This window comes from Solanum lycopersicum, chromosome 3, assembly GCF_036512215.1.
Source record: "Solanum lycopersicum chromosome 3, SLM_r2.1".
Lineage (NCBI taxonomy): Eukaryota > Viridiplantae > Streptophyta > Magnoliopsida > Solanales > Solanaceae > Solanum > Solanum lycopersicum.
In genome coordinates, this window is record NC_090802.1 from 42,870,583 (window position 1) to 42,876,595 (window position 6,013).

The following is a 6,013-nucleotide window of genomic DNA, read 5'->3' on the forward strand; positions in this document are numbered from 1 at the left end:
TGTTTTAGACGTTCGTTTTGGATTAAATTGTTGTGAAAGGTTCCTAACTTGTATAAAAGTGTATTTGAGTTTAAAACGCTCGGGCACAACTCCCCAAGGACCTTCATAGTGGTCCTTGAGGAGGACCCAAACCTTGGGCTAGAAAGATGCCAAAGGCAATAACATGTGCACTTAGAGGGAACCAGTCCGCGTCGCGGTCCTTGTTCATGGAGGGACAAATTTCTGTCCACATCGTGGACACAAGGCGGAATTCAATGTTACATATATTATTTTCAAAAGTCAAGAGGGAGCATCTCCGTGTCGCGGACTTGTTTCCCGTAAAGTTCCAAAAATTTATTTTGAGTTTGACTTGGTGAAAAGGTCTTATAAGTGGAGGAGTATTTTAGGTATTTTCAGGACTAATTATAGGCGGTTATTGAGCCTTTTTAAAGCCCAATGGACCATTCAAATCAAAACCATCAAGTCTAAAACAATACCTGTCCATCTCTTCTCTCCAAAAACCTTCATTTATGAAGATTTGAAGATCCAAAGAAGAACAGATATTTCCAAACAAAAATTTCATAAATTTAGTGTATTAGCTTCACAATAAATGTATGGTACTTCATCGTTCAATCCTCTTTCTTCATGGAGTCATTTTCAATGGTTTTCAAAGATGATTATAAAGATGAATTCTTCTATTTTGTTATCTCTCCATGGGTTCTTTCATAACATTATTTGAAACAATGATTTATTATTGAATTAAGGTTAATTGAATAATTTTAGATCAAAATTCTGATTTAAGATCCAAATAACTATGAACCCATGCAGTGCACGGAATTCCTATTTGGGCTATAATGTGGGTGATTTTATCATAACGTCATAGTATTGACTTCTTATGTAGATCGAATTGAGCTATATATATATATGTATGAATTATGATAGAATTGTATATAGGATATCTTTATTTGATTATTTTCATATTGGGTCTTGGTAGATCATTGTAAATTTTTTATTATTGGGTTTAATTGGTGATCATGGCAATTGGTAAGAGCATTTATGGATTTAATTGGTTTAATTGGCTATGTATTGGATGTTTTGATGATGGAATGGTGGTATGTCAACCTAACCTCTTCTATATATTGTAGCGTAGGTATTGAATTGTGTTTATTTGTATGGCCTAGTTATGGTAGCGATACTTATGTGCTATACTTGTGAATAATGTGGACTTTTCGACATTGCTTTTATTAATTCTGATATTATCTTTCTATAACTTAGTTATGTGATCAATTTTAAACTCTACATGGTTTATGTTTATATGTGAAGCAAAAGTATGTGTTCTTCTAAGTGATTGATGTGATCATGATAGGCTATAGTGATGCCCTATGTGTGTAAACTGGATGTGAGAGTGTGAATCTTCCTAGTTAACTATATGTATCTTGTGATTGAGTATAGTGAAGTTTCTATAGATGTTTGTGTATGGTTACTTACAAGAATACTCAGTTGACCTAACGTGCTAGATGAATGATATCGTACAAGTGATTAGATGATAATGAATTATGTCTTGTTTGGTAGACCAATGTCCCTTACTTGATACATCAAGGAAATGAATATGTCTCTTTACTTAGTATGCCAATGCACTTTTCTCATGAATGTATATGTATAAATGGAATATGATCTTGCATATACTTAAAAAGGTCATTTATGTGGAACCTTTTGGAAAAAAGGTTATGATATCCTTGAAGTTGAATGTCATAGTGGTATCCTTTTTATGTGAATGATGGACTTAGGGTTGGTTGGATAGAAAAGCATGAAATCATCATTTGGAAAGTCATTGAGCTATCCTAATAACCATTGTAACGTAGCCCTAGTGGCGTTTTTTTTTGTTAAGGTGTAATATTTGTTCGTTATGACTAAGATATGGTACCTCTTAATATGCTCCTTTATTGAATTACTCTATCAGAACAAAGTCTATCAGTGAGTGAGTATTCAAGGGTAGTAGCTCTATATAAGATAAGATTCGAGTACAAAGAAACCCTCAATATTCCTTAACCTTGAGCTTTTATTAGATGTGTCCTAGTTCTACCATTGGCAAGTAGAACACCTTCTAATAGAGTAGAGAAGACTCCATATTTCATGCCTAGATTGTATGGTCTATTTTGGTTATTGCGTATTCTCATAATGTGGGAAATGCTAGCATTTGATAAGTTCTATGAAGTGTAGGCAGTGGAAAGCGACACTCTCTAGACATTGCATGAATATGCATTGAAGATGTTAGTATATAGGTTCCCTAGGTCTTCTTCAAGACCATTATGTTAAAGTCCTTAATTGGTGAATGTCTTGTAAATAGCATAATGAACCTAGTCACTTAAGAAAAATGCATGTTAAAGAAAAGGTTTTTCAAAAGTAGATTTAATCTTATTTAGGTGAATCTTAGAGTAATTATAGTATGGGGAATAATCGTATCTTAGGTAAGCTAAGGATGAGTTTGGTGTGTGTAAAGGGATTGTATGGGAGGTTGCTTCATAACTCACTCAAGTAAGCATTAGAATAACCTTTGGTAGAAGGGTCTCATGTTTGTATGTATTGAAGTGATCTTAATGTTATATTTTATAATGTGACTATATGTGTTTATGTTGACTTCAAAGAGACTCTTATACTTGTCTTTTGATGTTTTCTAGAAAATGAGCATGTTTAATACAGATGTCCTTTTACCATGGTTTTAATTCCATGTCGCCATACTTAGTGCGTTCTGATATATATTAATTCCATATATTTTATCTTATCTCTAAAGGTGTAGGTGACATTTGCGAGGAGTCTTTGAAGTGTAAGCTTGGATTAGTATTCATTCATGCAATGTTGGGGTATGTCCTTAATAGATTGGAAGAAATCATTATGTTTAGTTTTCATTATTGAAAGTATTGTAATAGATTTAGATATTTCTGCATGTTGATGTATGGGCCGTGTCTCAAGATATTCGTCTGTCTAAGATGGTGACTTTTTCACATAGTCTTTTCTTATATTTTGAAGTATTATTATTTCATGTGAAAATTTTTAATTGCGCACTACTTTTCATATATATGTGAAATTAATGATGTCAAAGGGCTTGTACATGACCTTTGAGAGGTCAAGTATGTTGTGCCATGATTTGAGAATACCATATCTTTTACGGTATACTCTCATGTTGTGCCAAGATGATTTAAAAGGCTATAGATTTCTTCTATTACCTTTGTTCACAATTGACCATGCTTCTTGTTAACTTCATAGATTAGAAGATTCCCTATGAGTGCATTCATATGTAGAGTCATTAGATCTTTAGCTTCTATAATGGAATTCACCTTACCTTACTATGATTTTGGAAGTACCTTTTGAATCTTGGGGACTTTCTTGCTAACAGTAATAGGCTCGCCAAGGCATCTCAACTCGTTAGTGATGAAGGTGATCCTTCAGTTCATCTCAAAGATGGTTTTACCTTCCATCATAATTTTTTTTTGTAATCAGTGTTAAGCATGTTTAGCTTTGACTTTTTCAGTCGGTGAGTTCCTTCATAGGCTGTTTGAATATACTTCCAAGTCTCTTAGGCAGTCTCACATGCAGAATTTTTTTATTTTGTACACATCTGCTCCAATCCAACATTCGAGAATCCTTTTTGCTTTGTAGTTATTTTCAATATTTTTTTCTATCAGCCTCATTATAATCATTTTTAGTTTTGACCACTGTGGGCGTGAGCTCTCCGTCATTCACTTTCTTTGTAGTGATGTATGTTCCATCAAGGATAATTTCTTATAACTTAGTGTCGTCTGGATTGATATGATTATGCATACATTTTTTTCCACCACCTATAGTATTAAATATTGAATCGGGGTGGTCAAGTAGATGACTGTTCTTCCTCCACGTTTGGTGGAAACGGCCATTCCTTTTGGATATTGTCTTTTCTTAGTATTAACAATAGTGAAATGTTAGGCTTTTATAACACTTGTTGGAATGTATGCTACCAGCAGTATCTATGGGACCAGGTCTCGGCGTAGTTAAACTAATACAACGTAAAGTAAATGTTGAAGTAAAGATTGTAGACATAATTTAACATGAGAAACTCCCTGCTAAAGGGAGTAAAACCACGATCTATCTCAATACGAATTTTCATACTACGTTGCAAAACTTCTCAAAGCAAAAGTAAAAAGATTTTATAAAATGAGATTAGCCTGCTATTCTCCACACTAATCAATACAACTTATTACTTAGATGAGCCAAATTGATATAACACTACTCGCTATACTAATTCTAACTAATCAATATATACTTTGAAAGTAAGACCGTAAGTTACCCTTAACATAGATCATACAATGGCTAAAAGAAGATTTAAATGTTTATTTCATAAGTGAAATAATTCCTACAATATTAGTACAAATACAAGCAATCAAAACTACAACTGGTACAAAAAGTACTCAAAACACTTGAATGGGTGCCTTGCTATTTTAAAGCTTGAAAGTCTCTCTCTTTGAATGATGAGTATTGTTGTTTGAAATATACCATGAAGAAATATCATCAATCATACAAATAACGACGTCGGTTCTAATGTACAATACGCTACACTTTCACCAACTTCCTTATGTAAACAACATTTACAACTGGCCAGTGTTATTGTCGCTGGAAGAGTATTTCATACTCTGTGAAGGACCGGGTCTCTACATTAGTGAGTAGATAATAAAAAGCATTGAGGACATAAGCACTTATTGTAAAGCAATCTAGAAAAGTACCAACAAGGCTTCTGATGAATTTGCTTATATGGGCAATGGTAGTGATCTTCTCAAAGCCTCTCTCTATGTCCAAGGAATGATAAACATGTTGAGATTGATGTGAACTTGATATTTCAATTGGTAATGCAATGTGAGAAAGCCATCGTATTTCATGGAAGTGCTGATAAGAAAAATTGAGAGGTAGGCCTCTCTGGCGATTTAGCCTCTGCTATCCCAGGAATCCATCCTGACAAAGAATTCTTGGATTTGAGGAGAAAGAGAATATAAAGTAAACCATGAAGGAGTTGTACCTTGAAAGTCTTGTTGATAAGTGTTCTTAAATCTTGAGTGACTATTAATTCATATATTTTTCCTTTTAAAAAAAATTGTAAATGAATTCCTCTTGTGTTTGCTTTGAGAATTTAGGCATTTTTAATGACTTTGAGTCACAACATATTCTCCAGGCAAATTTATCTTCTGCATATCCTTCTATTTTTATGTATTATAATTCATTTTTGTGTTCACGTGAACAGACGTTTTCTAGTTATGCGTCATCTTCTGCTAGAGATAGATCAATGGAATAAAGGCAGAATGGCACGCACCTCCAATAAAATAAAAGGATCCTCATTGTCCATGTTGTTTCCGTTAATAGACCCTCTCAAAACCATGGAGAACAATTTGGAATAGATGGAAAGCGGGAGAATATCAGAAGGAACAAGTAAATTTCTTCTTTGGTAGTATATGTTTTGGTTGATGACAATAGAGATGGCATCATGGATATGAATCTAGTTTCTCGCTTTTTCATTGTTCTGGATATTGATAGTGCCAAATATGTCACCTATGCTTTATTGCTTTCATTTATTGATTGTTTGATGTAGCATAAGCATTATAAAAAACAGTTTCGTATGTACCATAAGATCTGCTAATAATTTTCATTAACTTATGGAGGGTGATTGTTGTCTTCCTTATGTGTCAGGTGTCTGCAATAATAATATATTATGTCTCTTTATTTATCAAATGAAGGAAGCAAACACTCTTTCAGGTTATATGTGTTATGCTTATGGGATATATATTTACTCCAAATGACAATTGTAGTTGGTGATTCCTTACATTAGCAAATAACCAGAAAAAATTTTATTTTCACCAAAATGATATGACATTTATAATGACCCTTAAAGTAATTTTCCCTTAATGCCTCCTTTCTATCATTTAGAGCATTTCTATAGAAATCCTAGTTCATATATCACTTTCTGGCACAAACAATTGGGTTGCCTGGTTGTTCGTTTTGATTCTGTGCAGCT

The 6,013-nt window shown here is 33.4% G+C and overlaps 1 long non-coding RNA gene across 1 annotated transcript; it reads left to right on the top strand.

Moving 5' to 3' along the window:
• Window positions 1-348: 348 nt before the first annotated feature.
• On the top strand, window positions 349-3,011 carry LOC138347757 (uncharacterized). Its single transcript, XR_011220287.1, has 2 exons — window positions 349-591; window positions 2,771-3,011. It is a non-coding gene; the product is annotated as an uncharacterized lncRNA (long non-coding RNA).
• The last annotated feature ends 3,002 nt before the right edge of the window (window positions 3,012-6,013 follow it).